A 21,245-nucleotide genomic window follows, 5' to 3' on the forward strand; every position below is an offset into this window, starting at 1 on the left:
TCGAGGAAGCTGCTAGCATCTGTAAACACGGTGGCGTCTGCCTCCTCGAAAGGCACATCTTGGAGATCAGGTCGGCCAGTTTCCGTAGTCCCTAACAGTTCTTGGCAGTCATGGACAGGTGTGGTAAGGTCTGGATCAGGGAGCAAGGTAGCTGGATTTAAACACCTTGTGGGAGAGAAAGTTAAATGAGGCTGATCTCTTCTGGAAACACCTTCACAGACAAACCCAGAATAATGTTGAACCAAATACTGGGCACCTCATGGCTCCAATAAGTTGATGCAAAAACCGAGCCATTGCGGAAAATGAAGAACAGTCACCAACTCCCACCCATGCAGCTGGCTCATTTGCTGGGCTGCCCTCCTCAGAAGGTGGCACGGGAATCCCTGCCTTTGCAGAGAGGAGGCCTGGGGTGTGTGCAGGTGCCCATGGGAAGTGTCTTTGCCATGGGGAAAGCCAGAGCGACCCCTTGCTTATCCTGCAAGGGAAGAAGCTGGAGTTTCCTGACACCAACCCCAGAGGCAGAGCCCACACCCACATTTGGCTCAGCAGGCACTGTGCCTGAGGGACACTGTGAGCCCACAAAAATGTCTTAATTTCTATTAAAACCAGAAGAAAACATGTCACTAATTTATAAGCAGCCCAGCCTGGTTATATGCATCTTTTTAGCCATGCGGGCATAATATACAATTTTTACTTTTTTTTTTTTAGTGGATGAAGGCCTCATGACAGTCAAAATGTGGTCCTGTTCAGGGCTTCCTCCAACCAGCCGTGTCTGCACGGCCAGGCACCACTTCATCAGGCCTGGCTGCTGGCACTGTTTCTGGGGCGTGCTGCAGGACTCCAGGCCAGGGTGGGGAGGAGGGTAGCACCAGCCAGGGACCGGCTCCCGTCAGCTGTAACTGTGTATCCGGTCTGGTCTGCTCCAAAGGCTAGACACGAATTTTGCAGCGTTGTTTTCATCTGTGCTCTGCTGCTACCTCCTTGAGTGGGGTTTGCTTTTCCTCCTGGTCCTGGTGCTTTCAGGCCTGGAGGTGGGGGTCTGTGTCACCCGTGCAGAAAAGTTTCTCTCTGAAATTCTCCTGCCCTCCTGTCTCTGGCCCCTCATTCTGCCCTGAGGCCGGCCATAGAGACTAGAATCCCTCTTCCTCAGGGTGGGTCAGAGAAACCAGAACCCCTTTCCCCCAAACCAGCCATACAACCTAATGTATGACTAACTTCCCCCTCTGCCCTATCTGTGTCAAAACTGGCCATAAAGAAATTCCCTGGCCTACCTTGTTTGACTGTAGGCCATAAGACCCCCATTCCAGGCCAGGCGCCGTGGCTCACGCCTGTAATCCCAGCACTTTGGGAGGCTGAGGTGGGTAGATCACCTGAGGTCAGGAGTTCAAGACCAGCCAGGCCAACATGATGAAACCCCATCTCTATTAAAAACACAAAAATTAGCCAGGCGTGGTGGTGTGCACCTGTAATCCCAGCTACTCAGGAGGCTGAGGCAGGAGAATCGCTTGAACCCCGGAGGCGGAGGTTGCAATGAGCTGAGATCACGTCACTGCACTCCAGTCTGGGCGACAGAGCAAGACTCCGTCTCAAAAAAATAATAATAATAAGACCCCATTCCAGAGAGGGTCCTCCCCACACCCAGAAGGAAGGAACTCGGCTCAGACAGGCCAGGAGGAATCTAGCCAGACAGGCCCTGCTGGGTTCCCCACTCCATCTGCTAGCATTGGATCAGATCGCTTTTGTCCAATCCTATGTCTCCACAGCTGCCCATGCTGTGTTGAACCTCAGCATGAAAATGGACAGTTTCCTCTATATCTTTGGGTCTTCATTCCGAAGGCTCCTGTGACAGGTAAAACTATAATCGAATAAATGCACATCGTTTTCTCCTATTCATCTGCCTTTTGTGAGTTGATTTTCCGTGAGCCTTCAGAGGGCGAAGGGGAAGTTTTCCCTGCACCCCTGCACGGTAAACCTGAGTAAGTGCTCCCCCGAGTTCTGAGCCTCTCTAGCAAGTGAATTGAACCCAAAGGGAGGGCTGTGGGAACCCCAATTTACGGCTGGTTGGTCAGAAGCAAACACAAAATAGCCCTGGTGCAGTGGCTCACTCCTGTAATCCCAGCACTTTGGGAGGCTGAGGCGGGTGGATCCCTTGAAGTCAGGAGTTCAAGACCAGCCTGGCCAACATGGTGAAACCCCATCTCTGCTAAAAATACAAAAATTGGTGGGGCATGGTGGTGCAGGCCTGTAATTCCAGCTATTGGGGGGGGGCGCTGAGGTAGAAGATTCGCTTGAACCTGGGAGGTGGAGGCTGCAGTGAGTCAAGATCACACCACTGCACTCCAGCTGGGCAACACAGTGAGACCCTGGAAGAAGAAAGAAGCAGAAGAAGGGGAAGAAGAAATAAGAAGAAAGAAGGAAGGAGGAAGCAGCAGCAGCAGCAGCAGCAGCAAACTCACAAAACCTGGGCTTGGGATCAGCTTTGGGAGTGGGGCTCAGGTCTTGTGGGACCAAGTCTTCAACCTGTGGGACCTGAGGACATCTCCAGGTAGACAGTGTTGGGACTGAGTGGAAGCAAAGGACCCCCAGCTGGTGTCTATCACAGAACTGACTCTGCAGGAAGTCCGTGCAGGAGTCTCCCCCGCCTGCAGAGGCTGCACGGGGATGGTGCCCGTGTCCCTGGTGGAAGAGGGAGGAGGCACGAGGAGGAAAGAAAACCCTTAGGTGACCACGGCCAAGGGTACGAGGGGCAGGTGTGTCCCTCAGCTCACTCTGGAGACTTCTTCCTGTGCTTTCTACCAGTAAAAAGACCATGAACTGGGTGGCTTAATACAACAGACTTTATTCTCTCACAGTTCCAGAGGCCAGAAGCCTAAAATGAAGGTGTCACATCGAGGAAGGGATCCTTCCTCGCCTCTTGAGGTCTGAAGTAAGAGGGCAGCCATCCTTAAAACCAGGAAGAGGCCCTCACCAGATTGAACCGAATCTTCCAGCATCTTGATCTCAAACTTCCCGGTCTCCAGAACTGTGAGAAACGAATGCCTGCTGTTTGAGCCTCCCAGTCTACCGTATCTTCTTTAGCAGCCACAACAGACGAAGACACCTGCAATCATTGCCAGTGGTGGGCTTGTGGGAGCGTTGCTCTGACCTCTGCTTCTGTCTTCATGTGGCTATTGCCCCTCTGGGACAGTGTCTCTGTGTCCAAATGTTCCTCTTCTAAGGATGCCAGTCATTGGATGAGGGTGTGTGTGGGCGACAAGTCACCCAGGTGCGGAGGCAAGAGACTGAGGGCACGAGCTGTTCCAGTGTAATAAAATATATAAAATAACAAGAGTTATACTATAGATCATAGACATGATTATATATGAATATCATTAATCATTAGTTTGCGGCAATTACTCTTTATTCCAATATTAGTATAATCCTTCCTCTACAATTATAACCTAGGAAAAACCAGGCCATAAAGAGATAGGAGCTGAAGGGGCATGGTGAGAAGTGACCAGAAGACAAGTGTGAGCCCTCTGTCACAGCCAGACAGGGCCACCAGAGGGCTCCTTGGTCTAGTGGTAACGCCAGCGTCTGGGAAGATGCCCGTTGCCAAGCGGACCGTGGTCTAGCGGTAGCTAGTCAGTGCCAAGGAAAAGCACCTGCTACTTAGCATACTGGGAAAAGGAGTCTATCCCTTTCCCGGAGGAGTTTAGAGAAGACTACTCCTCCACCTCTTGTGGAGGGCGTGACATCAGTCAGACCGGCCTGCAGTTATCCGGAGGCCTAACCGTCTCCCTGTGATACTGTGCTTCAGCGGTCACGCTCCTGTTTTACTTTCATATTCCACTCTGTACATCTGGCTCTGCCCTCTAGATAGCAGTAGCAAAATTAGTGAAAGTATTAAAGTCTTCGATCTTTCTGAAAAGAGCATAGAAGAAACAATGAGGTAAGCTATCCTCTCTCTCTCTCCGCCTCGGCTACCTAACAGGGAAGTGCCCCCTGTCCGGTGGACACATGATAAGGTAAAGAGACCTTATCAATCACTCTCTTTACCCTGCCCCTTTTGCTTTGTATCCAATAAATAACAGTGCAGCCAGGCATATCGGTCTCCACGTCTTGGTGGTTGTGGTACCCTGGGCCCAGCTGTCTTTTCTTTTATATCTGTGTCTTGTGTCTTTATTTCTACGATCTCTCGTCTCTGCACATGGGGAGAAACACCCACAGACCCTGTAAGACTGGCCCCTACAGGTGTGACCTCATCTGAACTTGATTACAACTGCAAAGACCCTATTTCCAAATAAGGTCACATTCACGGGTACCAGGTAGCCATGAATTTCTTGGGGGCACTTTCCAACTCAGAGCACCTATCGTTCCCTAGGCCTCCTCCCTGGCGCAGCCTCCCCCACCCACCCTCACCGGCTCTCTTTGAGCTCCATGAACCTGGAGCCACCTTCTCAGACCCGCTTTGCTTGACCATGGTTCTGCATGCGAGCTGCCCTCATACCAGCATTTTGGGAGGCCGAGGCGGGCGGGTCACCTGAGGTCTGGAGTTTGAGACCAACCTAACCAACATGGTGAAACCCCCTCTCTACTAAAAATGCAAAAATTAGCCAGGCATGGTGGCAGGCACCTGTAATCCCAGCTACTTGGGAGGCTGAGGCAGGAGAGTCTCTTTTTTTTTTTTTGAGACGGAGTATCGCTCTGTCGCCCAGGCTGGAGTGCAGTGGCCAGATCTCAGCTCACTGCAAGCTCCGCCCCCCGGGTTCACGCCATTCTCCTGTCTCAGCCTCCCTAGTAACTGGGACTACAGGCACCCGCCACCTCGCCCGGCTAGTTTTTTGTATTTTTTAGTAGAGACGGAGTTTCACCGTGTTAGCCAGGATGGTCTCAATCTCCTGACCTAGTGATCCGCCCGTCTCGGCCTCCCAAAGTGCTGGGATTACAGGCTTGAGCCACCGCGCCCGGCCGGGCAGGAGAGTCTCTTGAACCCGGGAGGCAGAGATTGAGGTGATCTGAGATTGCGCCATTGCACTCCAGTCTGGGCAACAAGACCTAAACTCTGACTCAAAAAAAAAAAAAAAAAAAAAGAGACTGACTCAAAAAAAAAAAAAAAAAAAAAAAAAAAAGATGATGGGCCAGCGTGGTGTGAAGAAAGATGGAGAGATGAAAGCTACTGAGAATGGGAACTGAGAACTCCTAACCCTGCCATCGACAGGCGTCATCCTGAATAGGTATCTACCTGTTCTTTCTTTCTTTCTCTTTTATTTATTTATTTATTTATTTATTTATTTATTTATTTATTTATTTTTTTGAGACGGAGTCTCGCTCTGTCGCATAGGCCAGAGTGCAGTGGCGGATCTCAGCTCACTGCAAGCTCCGCCTCCTGGGTTTACGCCATTCTCCTGTCTCAGCCTCCCTAGTAACTGGGACTACAGGCACCCGCCACCTCGCCCGGCTAGTTTTTTGTATTTTTTAGTAGAGACGGAGTTTCACCGTGTTAGCCAGGATGGTCTCAATCTCCTGACCTAGTGATCCGCCCGTCTCGGCCTCCCAAAGTGCTGGGATTACAGGCTTGAGCCACCGCGCCCGGCCGGGCAGGAGAGTCTCTTGAACCCGGGAGGCAGAGATTGAGGTGATCTGAGATTGCGCCATTGCACTCCAGTCTGGGCAACAAGACCTAAACTCTGACTCAAAAAAAAAAAAAAAAAAAAAAAGAGACTGACTCAAAAAAAAAAAAAAAAAAAAAAAAAGATGATGGGCCAGCGTGGTGTGAAGAAAGATGGAGAGATGAAAGCTACTGAGAATGGGAACTGAGAACTCCTAACCCTGCCATCGACAGGCGTCATCCTGAATAGGTATCTACCTGTTCTTTCTTTCTTTCTCTTTTATTTATTTATTTATTTATTTATTTATTTTTTTGAGACGGAGTCTCGCTCTGTCGCATAGGCCAGAGTGCAGTGGCGGATCTCAGCTCACTGCAAGCTCCGCCTCCTGGGTTTACGCCATTCTCCTGCCTCAGCCTCCTGAGTAGCTGGGACTACAGGCGCCCGCCACCACGCCCGGCTAGTTTTTTTGTACTTTAGAGACGGGGTTTCACCGTGTTCACCAGGATGGTCTCCATCTCCTGACCTCGTGATCCGCCCGTCTCGGCCTCCCAAAGTGCTGGGATTACAGACTTGAGCCACCGCACCCGGCCTCTTTCTCTTTTAGAGATAGGGTCTGGTTTTGTCACCCAGACTGGAGTACAGTGGTGCAATCATGGTTCACTGCAGCCTCAAAATCCTGGGCTCAAGCAATCTTCCGCCTCAGTCTCCCAAAGCGCTAGATGACAGCTGTGAACCACTGCGCCTTGCCAGCTCCGCTATTAAAGAGAACGTTTGTCACATATTGACAGTGGTTCATCTTTCCTATATGTTTTTGTTTGCTTGATTTCTTGCTTTTTTTTTTTTTTTTTTTTGAGACAGAGTCTCGCTCTGTCGCCCAGGCAGGAGTACAGTGGCGTGATCTTAGCTCACTGCAACCTCCACCTCCCAGGTTCAAGTGATGCTCCTGCCTCAGCCTCGCGAGTAGCTGGAATTACAGGCGCCCATCACCATGCCCAGCTAATTTTTGTATTTTTAGTAGAGATGAGATTTCACCACGTTGACCAGGTTGGTCTCAAACTCCTGACCTCAAGTGATCCACCTGCCTCAGCCTCCCAAAGTGCTGGGATTACAGGCGTGAGCCACCGCACTCAGCTTTCCTATCTTTTATTTACCCATTAACATCGTTTGTAATATCCTATTTGGAGCTGAGGCAGAGTTTTCTAGGAGCAAAGGAGGAGGAAAAAGCCCATTCTGCTATCTATGTACGTGCCTCTACTGACACCTAGGCTTGTTGTGAAACCAGCACCCCGGGTCCAACCTTGTAAAGTCAGCACTTGCACTGGCTGCCTAAGGGAGGCACATGAGGAGCCGTCTCTTTTTTTTTTTTTTTTTTTTTTTTTTTTTTGAGGCAGAGTCTCGCTCTGTAGCCCAGGCTGGAGTGCAGTGGTGTGATCTTGGCTGACTGCAAACTCCACCTCCCAGGTTCAAGCCATTCTCCTGCCTCAGCCTCCCCAGTAGCTGGGACTACTGGTGCCTGACACCACACCTGGCTAATTTTTTGTATTTTTAGTAGAGATGGGGTTTCACCGTGTTAGCCAGGATGGTCTGGATCTCCTGGCCTCATGATCCACCCACCTTGGCCTCCCAAAGTGCTGGGATTACAGGCATAAGCCACCGTGCCTGGCCGAGGAGCTGTCTTTAATAGGAAAAGGAGGTATGCCAACCACTGAGCAAGTCTTAAAGTTCACTCCCCGTTGTTACCGGTCTGTGTCTGAGTTTATAGGTGTCTTTTAGGAGAAGAACATACTAGCAGCCTCCACTGTGCCCGTTCAAAAGCTGTAAAGCGGGAAAGGAATTAATTATGTTGAAAGCAGAGTCACAAACCCTCCACGGGGACAGCAGTAGGGGAGCAGGATGATCTATTTAGGTTCAAACGGATGCCTTCAGCCTTCCTGGCACCTGTGGTCCCAGTTACTTGGGAGGCTGAGACAGGAGAATTGCTTGAACCCAAGAGGCAGAAGTTGCAGTCAGCTGAGATCCTGTCACTGCATTCCAGACTGGCAACAGAGTGAGACTTGGTCTCAAAAAAGAAAAAAAAGACAATGTTTTTGAGGCAGTCGGATCACCTGAGATCAGGAGTTCAAGACGAGCCTGGCCAACACGGCAAAACCCCATCTCTACTAACACAAAAATTAGCTGGGCATGATGGTGGGTGCCTGTAATTCCAACTACTCAGAAGGCTGATACGGTAGAATCGCTTGAACCCGGGAGACAATGGTTGCAGTGAGCGGAGATCGCACTACTGCACTCCAGCCTGAGCAGATGAGAGAGGAAATATCTTAGTATGGCTGGGTGCCCTGGCTGACACCTGTAATCCCAGCACTCTGTGAGGCCAAGGTGGGTGGATCACTTGAGGTCAGGAGTTCAAGATCAGCCTGGCCAACATGGTGAAACCCCATCTCTACTAAAAATATAAAAATTAGCCGGGCGTGGTGGCTGGTGCTTCTTATCCCAGCTACTCAGGAGACTGAGGCATGAGACTCGCTTGAACCTGGGAGGCAGAGGTTGCAGTGAGCCAAGATCAGGCACCATTACACTCCAGCCTGGGTGACAGAGCAAGACTCCATCTCAAAAAAAGAAAAAAAAAAAAAAAAAAAAAAAGAATTGTACCAGCCCTTGAGAATCACCAAAGGTAGCAGAGGAGGGCCATGTCAAAGCCACGAGTATAGAAGCCTCAGATGAAGTTCAAGGCCATACAGTCCTAAGGAATGCTAGGAGTCGGTAACACAGCAAGTTAATATCTTTGGGTAGACATGTGCAGCTACAGCTGTGGAATAAATTTCCTCCTGAGAGTGAAACTCTACAGTGAACACCAGCTACCGTGCATTGAAGCAGACATTATGCAAACACTACAAGAGAAAGGGCACTTGGTCTCAGACCAACGAAGCCCGTGGGCCCTCGGTGTGATACTCTCAATGTATCTGTGGGAAGAGTAGGTCAGTGGCTGATCAGCATTAGATAAAACAGTCAACAAAGCCAGCTCCGGCTGTGCCCATAGCTCATGGCAAGTCACTTCCTCCAGCTGCTCGGGCCAACATCCGTGGGTCATCCCTGACTCCTCCCACCCTCACAACACCCAGCAGCAAATCCTGTTGGCTCCACTTCAAAACGGATTCTGGGCCTGGCGCTGTGGTTCTCCCCTGTAATCCCGGGACTTTGAGGGGCTGAGGAGGGTGGATCACTTCAGATCAGGAGTTTGAAACCAGCCTGACCAACATGATGAAAGCCCGTCTCTACTAAAAATGCAAAAAAATTAGTCAGGCTTGGTGGCATGCACCTGTAATCCCAGGTACTCGGGAGGCTGAGGCAGGAGAATGGCTCAAACCGGGGAGGCGGAGGTTGCAGTGGGCCAAGGGCCACGCCACTGCACTCCAGCCTGGGCAACAGAGGAAGACTCTTTCTAAAAAAATATAGATAGATAGATAGATAGATAGATAGATAGATAGATAGATAGATAGATCCTGAACCTGGTCACCCTTGGCACCTCCACTACAATGGTCCAAGCGACACCCCCAGCTGGGCCTCCCTGCTCTGATTCCCCTCACCCACTTTCCTCCTGACAGCCAGGGGGATCCAGTTAGAACAATGTTCACACCATTTTTCTGCTCAAACCCAGCCAATGGCTTCCACCTCACACAGGGTGAAGTTCATGTCCTGATGGCCTCCAAGTCTCTTTGTGGCCTGTGCCTGATTTGGCATAGCGGCCCTGACCATCTCCCGGACTTCCCATGGCTGGCTCTGCCCCAGAACCCTGGTGGCTACGTGTGTTTTGGGCGCACCAGTCACCTTCCCTTGGGGCTTTAGCACTTGCTACTCTCTTGGTCTGGAAGGTCCTGCCCGCAGATTTTTCTTTCTTTTTCTTTTTTTGAGACACAGACTTGCTCTCTCACCCAGGCTGGAGTGCAGTGGTACAATCTCGGCTCACTACAACCTCAGCCACCTGGGTTCAAGCGATTCTCCTGCCTCAGCCTCCTGAGTAGCTGGGATTATAGGTGCGCACCACCACACCCAGCTAAATTTTATATTTTTAGTAGAGGAGGGGTTTCACTATGTTGTCCAGCCTGGTCTCAAATGCCTGACCTTAGATGATCCACTCGCCTCAGCCTCCCAAAGTGCTGGGATTACAGGCGTGAGCCACCACGCCCAGCCCTTTTTTTTTGTGGGGGGTGCTTTGGGAGGCGGATGGGACCTTGCTCTGTCAAAGAGGCTGGAGTGCAGTGGTGTGATCATAGTTCACTGCAGTCTCAAATTCCTGGGTACATGTAATCCTCCTGACTCAGCCCCCTGAATACACTATGCTAGGACTACAAGCACACATCAGCATGCCCGGCTCATTTTTAAATTTTTTGTAGAGATGTGGTCTCACTCTGTTGCCTAGACTGGTCTCAAACTCCTGGCCTCAAGCAACTATCCTGTTTAGGCCTCCCAAAGCGCTGAGATTATAGGCATGAGCCAGCATGCCCAGCCCCTCTTGTCTTTTTTCAAATATGAATGTCTTCCAGTTGGTGAGATCTTCCCTGACCCCCACTATCTAACAACTACAGTTCCTCACCCTACACACTGTTAACCACCTTGTCTCCCATTTTTCTCCGTAACAGCACCAAGTAACACACTCAGGAGTTCCCTTGTCTTTTCTAGTAGTCTGTGTCCCATCACTGCAACGTAGGCCCCGTGATGGCAGGGGCTTGTCTGTTTTGTTCACTGGGAGCCTGTTAAGATGTGTTAGGTGAATGAGGCTGGGCACGGTGGCTCATGCCTGTAATCCCAGCACTTTGGGAGGCCCAGTCAGGAGGATCACAAGGTCAGGAGATCAAGACCATCCTGGCTAACACGGTGAAATCCCGTCTCTACTACAAAGTACAAAAAATTAGCTGGGTGTGGTGGTAGGTGCCTGTAGTCCCAGCTACTCAGGAGGCTGAGATAGGAAAATGGCAAGAACCCAGGCGGGAGCTCTCAGTGAGCCAAGTTCACACCACTGCACTCCAGCCTCGGTGACAGAGCAAGACTCCGTCTCAAAAAAACAAACCAAAAAAAAAGGTGTTGGGTGAATGAATGTGACTGCTGTCCGGTTCTGTTGGAGGGTGTTTTTTGTTTGTTTTTGAGATGCAGTCTCTCTCTGTTGCCCAGGCTGGAGGGTGGGTGCATTCTGAGGGTGTGTTATCAGGGCCATGCCTGCAGGATGCAAGGGACAGCCAACAGCAGGAGGGCAATGCAGGCTCCCCATCCCCCCTCAGGAAGGCTCGAAGCAGGGATGTCCTTGAGTTGACTGGACACGGGTTACAGCGAGCTCCTGGGAAGAGCGGCTCTCACCAGCCAAGGGACATTCTCGGAGGGGCTGATGGCTGCTGACCTTCCCACCAGCTGGGGAATGAGACCCTCACCCTGAAGGGAGAGATTGGGTCCGGAATTGGTGGCTTCTTGGTCTCCCTGACTTCAAGAATGAAGCTACAGACCCTCGTGGTGAGTGTTGCAGTTCTTAAAGATGGTGTGTCTGGAGTTTGTTCCTTGTGATGTTCAGACGTGTTTGCAGTTTCTTCCTTCTGGTGGGTTTGTGATCTTGCTGGCTTCAGGAGTGAACTTGTAGACCTTTCTGATGAGTGTCACAGCTCATAAAGACGGTGCGTCGGGAGTTGTTCATTCCTTCCATTGGGTTCCTGGTATCGCTGGCCTCAGGAGTGAAGCTGCTGACCTTCGCAGTGAGTGTTACAGCTCATAAAGGCCGCACAGACCCAAAGACTGAGTAGCAGCAAAATTTATTGCAAAAAGAGAAAGAGCAAACCTTTCACAGCATGGAGGGTGACCTGAGTGGGTTGCCGCCGCTGGCTGGGGCTGCCTGCTTTTATTCCCTTATCTGACCTCACCCACGTCCTGCTTAGTCCATTTTACGGAGAGCTGATTGGTCCATTTTACAGAGCGCAGTTTGGTCTGTTTTACAGAGAGCTGATTGGTCCGTTTTGACAGGGTGCAGATTGGTGCGTTTACAATCCCTGAGCTAGATAGACACAGGGAGTTGATTGGTGCATTTACAATCCCTGAGCTAGACACAAAGTGCTGATTGGTGCATTTACAATCCTCCAGCTAGACATAAAAGTTCTCCAAGTCCTCACCAGATTAGTTAGATACAGAGGGCAGATTGGTGCATCTACAAACCCCCAGCTAGACACAGTGCTGATTGGTGCATATACAATCCTCCAGCTAGACATAAAAGTTCTCCAAGTCCCCACCCCACTCAGGAGCCCATCTGGCTTCCCCTAGTGGATCCCTTGCCGGGCGACGGGTGGAGCTGCCCGTGAATCCTGCACTGTGCCCCCACACGCCTCAGCCCTTGGGCTGTCCATGGGACCGGGCGCAGAGCAGGGGGCGGCGCCGGTCGGGGAGGCTCCAGCATGGTGTGCTGCAGGTCCCCAGCCCTGCCCCGCCTGGAGGCGGCGAATCCCCGTGAGAATTCCCACGTGGCACAGGCGGGCCAGCAGTGCTGGGGGACCTGGCTGCACCCTCTGCAGCTGCTGGCCCGGGTTCTAAGCCCCTCACTGCCCAGGGCTGAGGGCTCCGGCGGGCCACTCTGAGTGCGGGGCCCACGGAGCCCACACCCACCCGGAACTCAGGCTGGTACCTGAGTGCCTCTCGCAGCCCCGGTTCCCGCCAGTGCCTCTCCCTCCACACCTCCCTGCAAGCATAGGGAGCCAGCTCCGGACTCTGCCAGCCCAGAAAGGGCCTCCCACAGTGCAGTAGTGGGCTGAAGGGCTCCTCAAGCGCCGCTAGAGTGGACGCCCAGGTCGAGGAGGTGTGGAGAGCGAGTGAGGGCTGCTAGCACGTTGTCACCTCTCAGGATCGTGGCCGCTCAGTGGCAATCCCTGCCCGTCCAAACCCAGTGTGGGAGTCACACCATGGCTTCCACCACTTTGAAGGCCTGAGGGCAGGGCGGGGAAGACAAGGAAAAGGCGGTCAGGGTGTGCCACGCGCATGAAGCATCAAGGAGGCCGGGCTGAGCTGAACAGGGCCCCAGTGATGGTGGTGACTGTTAATCCACCAGCACCTTCCACGAGCAGAGGGCCCTCACGTCCGTTTCACAAACTGGGAAACTAACAGAGCCGTCAGGCGGCATTCCCAAGAACACAAGTAGCAATGCCGGATGGAGAGCAACACCAAACGGAGAGTAGTAATTCCTGTGGTAGTAATTCCCCTAGAAGATGTTTTGTTAAGTTACTGAATAAATACGAACAGCACAGTCTGAGTTGACTTTTTTTTTTTTTTTTTTAATGGGGCCTTACTTTTGTCACCCAGGCTGGAGTGCAATGGTGCGATCTCGGCTCACTGCAACCTCCACCTCCCGGGTTGAAGTGATTCTCCTGCCTCAGACTCCCGAATAGCTGGGATTACAGGTTCCAGCCACCACACCCAGCTAATTTTTGTATTTTTAGTGGAGACGGGGTTTTGCCGTGGTGGCCAGGCTGTTATTGAACTCCTGACTTCAGGTGATCTGCCTGCCTGGACCTCCCCACCTGCTGGGATTACAGGCCTGAGCCACCACGCCTAGCCTGGAAATAGAAGTTTGACAGAGGTCATCAAGTTAAAATGAAGTTATTAGGGTGGGCTTTAATCCAGTATGACTGGTGTCCTCACAAAAAGGGGAAATTTGGACACAGAGACACACACACAGAGGAAAGATGATGTGAAAACACAGAGAGGGGCCGGGTGCAGTGGCTCACGCTTGGAATCACAGCACTTAGGGAGGCTGAGGCAGGCAGATCACCTGAGATCAGGAGTTAGAGACCAGCCTGGCCATCGTGGTAAAACCCCATCTCTGTTAAATATACAAAAAAAATTAGCTGGGCATGGTGGCGGGCGCCTGTAATCTCAGCTACTCAGGAGGCTGAGGCATGAGTTTCACTTGAACCCGGAAGGCAGAGGTTGCAGTAAGCCAAGATCACAGTCATTGCACTCTGGCCTGGGCAACAGAGCAAGACTCCATCTCAAAAAAAAAAAAAAAAAAAATTGTACCAGCCCCTGAGAATCACCAAAGGTAACAGAGGAAGGCCAAGTCAAAGCCACAGAGTATAGAAGCCTCAGATGAAGTTCAAAGCCATACAGTCGTAAGGAATGCTCAGAGTTGGTAACACAGCAAGTTAATATCTTTGGGAAGACATGCGCAGCTACAGTCATGGAATAAGATTCCTCCTGAGAGTGAAACTCTACAGTGAACGCCAGCTACAGTGCATTGAAGCAGACATTATGCAAACACTTCAAGAGAAAGGGCACTTGGTCTCAGACCAGCGAAGCCCGTGGACCCTCGGTGTGATAGTCTCAGTGTATCTGTAGGAAGAGTAGGTCAGTGGCTGGTCAGCATTAGATAAAACAGCCAACAAAGCCAGCTCTGGCTGTGCCCATAGATCATGGCAACTCACTTCCTCCAGCTGCTCGGGCCAACATCCGTGGGTCACCCCTGACTCCTCCCACCCTCACAACACCCAGCAGCAAATCCTGTTGGCTCCACTTCAAAACGGATTCTGGGCCTGGCGCTGTGGTTCACCCCTGTAATCCCAGTACTCTGAGGGGCTGAGGAGGGTGGATCCCTTGAGGTCAGGAGTTTGAAACCAGCCTGACCAACATGATGAAACTCCATCTCTACTAAAAATACAAAAAATTGCTAGGTGTGATGGTGGGCACCTGTAATCCCAGCTACTCGGGAGGCTGAGGCAGGAGAATGGCTTGAATCCGGGAGATGGGGGTTGCAGTGAGCCGAGATCATGCCATTGCACTCCACTCTGGGCAACAAGCGTGAAACTCCGACTCAGTAAATAAATAACCACATCATTTCTATTTGACATTCTCTCTGGATGTGTATATGCAAATTTCCCTTTTTCCTAAGGACACCCGTCATATTGGAATATGGCCCAGCCTGATGTCTTAATTTTAACTTGTTCACCTCTGAGAAGAACCTATCCCCAAATAAGATGACATTCTGAGGTAGTAGGAGTTGGAACTTCAACATGCAAATTTAGTGGGGGGAACAAGTCACAGCTCAAACCATTACAGTCCTACCCAATTGTGAGCTAACAATGGGTGCTATAGCTACTAAATTTGGTGTAATAGTGTGTGCCTGTAGTCCTAGCTACTCAGGGCGCTGAGGCAAGAGGATGGCTTGAGCCCAGGAGTTCAAGGCTGCAGTGAGCTATGACTGCTCCACAGTACCCTAGTCTGGGTGATCTTGTCTCTCAAAAAAAAAAAAAAGAAAAACCCAACAACAACAACAACAAAAAAAGCCGGGCGCCGAGGCTCACACCTGTAATCCTAGCACATTGGAGGCCAAGGCGGACAGATCACGAGGTCAGGAGTTCAAGACCAGCCTGGACAACATGGTGAAACCCTGTCTCTACTAAAAAATACAAAGGCTGGGCGCGGTCGCTCACACTTGTAATGCCAGCACTTTTGGAGGCCGAGGCGGGCAGATCATGAGGTCAGGAGATCAAGATCATCCCGGCTAACACAGTGAAACCCTGTCTCGACTAAAAATACAAAAAATTAGCCAGGTGTGGTGGGTGGGCCCCTGTAATCCCAGCTACCCGGGAGGCTGAGGCAGGAGAATCGCTTGAAAATTGGAAGGCGGCCGGGCGCGGTGGCTCAAGCCTGTAATCCCAGCACTTTGGGAGGCCGAGGCAGGTGGATCACGAGGTCAGGAGATCGAGACTATCCTGGCTAACATGGTGAAACCCCGTCTCTACTAAAAATACAAAAAAACTAGCCGGGCGTGGTGGCGGGCGCCTGTAGTCTCAGCTACTTGGGAGGCTGAGGCGGGAGAATGGCGTGAACCCGGGAGGCGGAGCTTGCAGTGAGCCGAGATCATGCCACTGCACTCCAGCCTGGGAGACACAGCAAGACTCCGTCTCAAAAAAAAAAAAAAAAAAATTGGAAGGCGGCCGGGCGCGGTGACTCATGCCCCTAATACCAGCACTTTGGGAGACCAAAGCAGGGGGATCACCTAAGGTCGGGAGTTCGAGATCAGCCTGGCTAACATGGTGAACTCCCATCTCTACTAAATATACAAAATTAGCTGGACGTGGTGGCGCATGCCTGTCATCCCAGCTACTCTGGAGGCTGAGGCAGGAGAATCGCTTGAACCCAGGAGGCAGAGGTTGCAGTGAGCCAAGATCACAGCCATTGCACTCCAGCCTGGGCAACAGAGCAAGACTCCATCTGAAAAAAAAAAGAAAAAAAAAGAATTGTACTAGCCCCTGAGAATCACCAAAGGTAGCAGAGGAAGGCCAAGTCAAAGCTACAGAGTATAGAAGCCTCAGATGAAGTTCAAAGCCATACAGTCGTAAGGAATCCTAGGAGTTGGTAACAGCGAGTGAGTATCTTTGGGAAGACATGCGCAGTTACAGCTGTGGAATAAATTTCCTCCTGAGAGTGAAACTCTACAGTGAACACCAGCTACCGTGCATTGAAGCAGACATTATGCAAACACTTCAAGAGAAAGGGCACTTGGTCTCAGACCAGCGAAGCCCGTGGGCCCTCGGTGTGATACTCCCAATGTATCTGTGGGAAGAGTAGGTCAGTGGCTGATCAGCATTAGATAAAACAGTCAACAAAGCCAGCTCCGGCTGTGCCCATAGCTCATGGCAAGTCACTTCCTCCAGCTGCTCGGGCCAACATCCGTGGGTCATCCCTGACTCCTCCCACCCTCACAACACCCAGCAGCAAATCCTGTTGGCTCCACTTCAAAACGGATTCTGGGCCTGGCGCTGTGGTTCTCCCCTGTAATCCCAGGACTTTGAGGGGCTGAGGAGGGTGGATCACTTCAGATCAGGAGTTTGAAAGCAGCCCCTGGCCAACATGATGAAACCCCATCTCTACTAAAAATACAAAAAATTAGCCGAGTGTGGTGGTGGGCGCCTGGAATCCCAGCTACTCAGGAGGCTGAGGCAGGAGAATAGCTTGAACCCGGGAGGCAGAGGTTGCAGTGAGCTGAGATTGCGCCACCGCACTCCAGCCTGGGTGACAAAGCAAGACCTTGTCTCAAAAAAAAAAAAGTTCTAAGAAATCCAGGGGGGAAGAAAAAGAAAAAGTAGGGAAAGGACATTAAAAATACAGCTGATCCTCAGATATATAAAAAATGATTAAGCCAATTTATAAAAAGAAAAACAATTCTAAGCACTGTAAGATACAATTTCTCACCTATCAAATTGACACAGTTTCAAAGGTTGGATACGGTCATCTGTCAAGGCCATAGGGAAGGAGGCAGCCTTTCTAGTGCAGGAGGGAAGCAGAATGAGACAGTCTGGTGATGCAGAAACATCTAGAAAATGACAAATGTGTTTAGCTTTTGCCCCGGCTCTTCCACCACTGGGAAGTTATCTCACGGTTACCTCTGCTAGTCATTGGAGCATTATCTGTAAAGCAAAACATGGGAAACTTTCCAATATTCTCTCTGTAGAGGGTAGACAAATACAACCGTGGAATATTCACCCAGCAGAAGACTTCACAAGTATAAAAAAGAATGAGGCAGCTTTGTGATTTCTTTTTTTTTTTTTTTGACAAATACAGGAGAAGCTCAGGAATATATTGCTAAGGTGCAGAACAGCGTATACAGCCAACCTCCTTTTTTTTCTTTGAGATGGGGTCTCACTCTGTCACCCAGGCTGGAGTGCAGTGGCGTAATCTCGGCTCACGCAACCTCTGCCTCCTGGGTTCCAGTGACTCTCCTGCCTCAGCCTCCAGAGTAGCTGGGATTACAGGCATGCACCACCACACCCTGCTAATTTTTGTATTTTTAGTAGAGACAGGGTTTTGCCATGTTGGCCAGGCTGGTCTTGAACCCCTGACCTCAGGTGATCCGCCCGCCTTGGCCTCCCAAAATGGTGAATTACAGGTGTGAACCACCACATCCAGCCAAAGAGGAAGTTTCTTAAAGCAGGTGGTGAAAATAGGGTGGACAGGGACAGGGTAAAAACAAAGTAGCCCTGTTGGGCGCAGTAGCTCATGCCTGTAATCCCAGCACTTTGGGAGGCTGAAGTGGGCAGATCACTTGAGCTCAGGAGTTTGAGTCCAGCCTGGGCAACATGGTGAAACCCTGTCTCTACCAAAAATACAAAAATTAGGCCAGACACAGTGGCTCACGCCTGTAATCCCAACACTTGGGGAAGTGGAGGTGGGCGGATCACTTGAGGTCAGGAGTTCAAGAGAAGCCTGGCCAATGGGGTGAAACCTCGTCTCTACTAAAAATACAAAACTTAGCCAGGCCTGGTGGCACACACCTGTAATCCCAGCTACTTAGGAGGCTGAGGCAGGAGAATTGATTGAACCTGAGAGGTGGAGGTTGCAGTGAGGCACAGTCACACCACTGCACTCCAGCCTGGGCAACAGAGCCAACTCTGTCTAAAAAATAATAAAATAAAATCACTCAATGATAATGAAAATACAGCATGTCAAATTATATGGAACACAGCTAAAAATTTTTTTAGAAAGTTAGAGCGTTAGGCCCGTGTGGTGGCTCATTCCCGTAATCCCAGCACTCTGAGAGGCTAAAGTGGGAGGATTGTTAAGCCCAGGAGTTCAAGACTCCATCTCTACAAAAAAATCAAAAATTAGCCAGGCATGGTGGTGCATGCCTGTAGTCTCAGCTACTTGGAAGGCTGAGGTAGGAGGATCATTTGAGCCCAGGAGGTCAAGGCTCCAGTGAGCCGTTACTGCGCCACTGCAGTCAGCCTGGGCAACAGAATGAGACCCTGTCTCAAAAGAAAAAGAAAAGAAATTTAGAGCATTAAATGCATGTATTGAAGCTGAGTGTAGTGGCGCATGCCTGTAGTTCCAACTACTATGGAGACCGAAGTGGGAGGATTACTTGAGCCTGGGAGTTTGAGGCTGCAGTGAACTGTGACTGTGCCACGGCACTTCAGGCTGGGTGACAGAGCAAGACCTTTTCTCTAAAAACAAAAAAAAACTGGCCAGGCCCAGTGGCTCACACCTGTAATCCCAGTACTATGGGAGGCCAAAGCAGGCGAATCACTTGAGGTCAGGAGTTCAAGACCAGCCTGACCAACATGGTGAAGCCCCATCTCTACTAAAAATACAAAAATTAGCTGGGCACGGTGGCAAATGCCTGTAATCCCAGCTACTTGGGAGGCTAAGGCGGGAGAATTGCTTGAGCCCAGGAGGCAGAGGTTGCAGTGAACTGAGATTGCACCATTGCACTCCAGCCTGGGTAACAGAGCGAGATTCTGTCTCAAAAAAGAAAAGAAAGAGAGAGAGAGGAAAGAAAGAAAAGAAAGAAGGAAACAAAGAAAGAAAGAAAGACAGAAAGACAGACCTCTATCTCTACCAAAAAAAAATTGTTTAAAGATTAGCTGGGCATCGTGGTCTGTTCCTGTAGCCCTAGCTACTTGGGAGATTTGAAATGAGGATCCCTTGAACCCAGGTGTTCAAGGCTACAATGATTGCGCCACTGCTCTCCAACCTGGATGACAGAGCAAGACCCTGCACCGAAAAAAAAAAAGTAAAGCAAAGCAAAACACGCTCATTAACACTCTCATTAATGATTGTACATTTTGCCCGGGGAGGTGGCTCACATCTGTAATCCCAGCAATTTGGGAGGCTGAGGCAGGGGGATCACCTGAGGTCAGGAGTTTGACACCAGCCTGGCCAATATGGCGAAACCCCATCTCCACTAAAAATACAAACATTAGCCGGGCGTGGTGGAGGGTGCCTGTAATCCAAGCTACTCTGGAGGCTGCGGCAGGAAAATCACTGGAACCTGGGAGGCGGAGGTTGCAGTGAGCCAAGATCTCCCCACTGCTCTCCAACGTGAGCGACAGAGCGAGACTACGTCTCAAAAAAATAAATGACTGTACATTTCAGTGTATACATATTTGCTAGCCCCCCATGTTTGTTTGTCTTTAAATCTTATGTTCTTCATGGTGAAACCCTGTCTCTACTAAAAATAGAAATTAGCTGGGCGTGGTGGCAGATATCTGTAATCCCAGCTACTCGGGAGGCCGAGGCAGGAGAATTGCTTGAACCTGGGAGGCGGAGGATGCGGTGAGCCGAGATGGCGCCATTTCACTCAAGCCTGGGCAATAAGAGTAGATGTCCGTCTCACCAAAAAAATAAAAAATTAAAAAATAAATAAATCTAATGTTCTTGGTCATGTCTATTCCAGGGTCCAGTCCAGGATACGACATTGCATTTAGTGTCAGGGATTGTTTTTATTTCACTGACTTAGCTTGGGGGCCTTGTCTTGCTGATGGAGGAACTCCTGGGAAACATTTCTGTCTCACAAGTGGTTATGTGAACACTTCATATAATCCTATCTTTCTGGATGCAGCTACTATGTTGCCATAAATAAGGTGTGAGAAGATAAGATCTTAAGAATTCCCGACAGAATCCACGCCCTCCCCCACCCCTGCTTGCTGCTGCTTTTGTGAGCCCTTTTAGGGAGACTGGGAGAGGAAGTTCTTAGCAGTTCTCAGCCAATTCAACCTGCAGACATTGATTGAGGCCCTACTGTGTGCAAGGTCCTCTAGTAGACGCTATTGGAAAAAACAAAGTTGAGTGAAACCTTTTTCCACTTTTTAGGGCAGACATCCAGCCAGAGAGGCAGCCAGACCCAACAGACTGCCATACCACATAGGGGTGAGAGGCAGGTGGCAGCAGCACTAATGGAGATGGGGAGATAGATGCGTTTCACCTGGGAGGATCGTAGAGCACCTCCTGGAGCAGGTGATTCTGAACCATGCCTTACAAGAAGGGTATGATTTCAGTGGTAAAGGCAAAGGGGAACCGCGTTCTGGGCTGAAGGAACGGCATAAGCAAGGACACAGGAGTGTGAAAACTGGGGGCAGGTGCATACAATAGGCATCCCAGCATTCCTGGAATTGAATGTGGTATAAAGGAGAGCGGGCCCCAGAGAAGGCTTTCCATGCCGGGGCAGGAATCCACCTCCCTCCAGCAGGCGGTGAGAAGCACCGGAGACTCCCACACAGGGAAGTAAGATCGGAGTTCCAGCTGAGCTCCAGCGGGGAGCTGGTGGCATGGCGCGAAGTGATTTCTCTTGTCTTCTTGGGGTGATGACAAGCCAGCCCAGGGGGTGGGAGGAGGGGAGGGTCACAGGAATGGAAGTGAAGACAGGCAGGTGGGGAAAGGCCGAGGTGTGATAACAGGATGTGAGTGTGAAGATGAGGATGGGGGGGGGTGGAAGTGGGGGGACTGAGGCCACGAATCTGCCGGACAGAGAAGGGACTGGGTGCATCTGTGTTGAAGGGGCTGGTGGAGCCACAACAGATTGAGGTGAAGATGCTGGAGGTCAGGTCCCCATCCTGGGGTCAGGCTGGAGCCTGGTGCCCAGGCATAAATTTGGTGTCATCAGTGAAGAGGGGGTGCCGATGGGTCCTCAGGGCCGAAGAGGAAAGGGACGAACCCACCTCACAGGGGTTCATGTCTCAATGCCTCTGTCACCCCAGGATCTTTGACCCCTTGCATAACTTGTAAAAGGGTCCAGGCCCATGGAAAGCCAAACTGTTTACTGAGCAGATGGACTGTACCGTGCATGGACCTTTCTAGAAGCAGTCTTGTCATCTCCCAGCTCCTAGCTTCCCCAGGGCCCCACCACTCAGAATAAGG

This window comes from Macaca nemestrina, chromosome 15, assembly GCF_043159975.1.
Source record: "Macaca nemestrina isolate mMacNem1 chromosome 15, mMacNem.hap1, whole genome shotgun sequence".
Taxonomy (NCBI): Eukaryota; Metazoa; Chordata; class Mammalia; order Primates; family Cercopithecidae; genus Macaca; species Macaca nemestrina.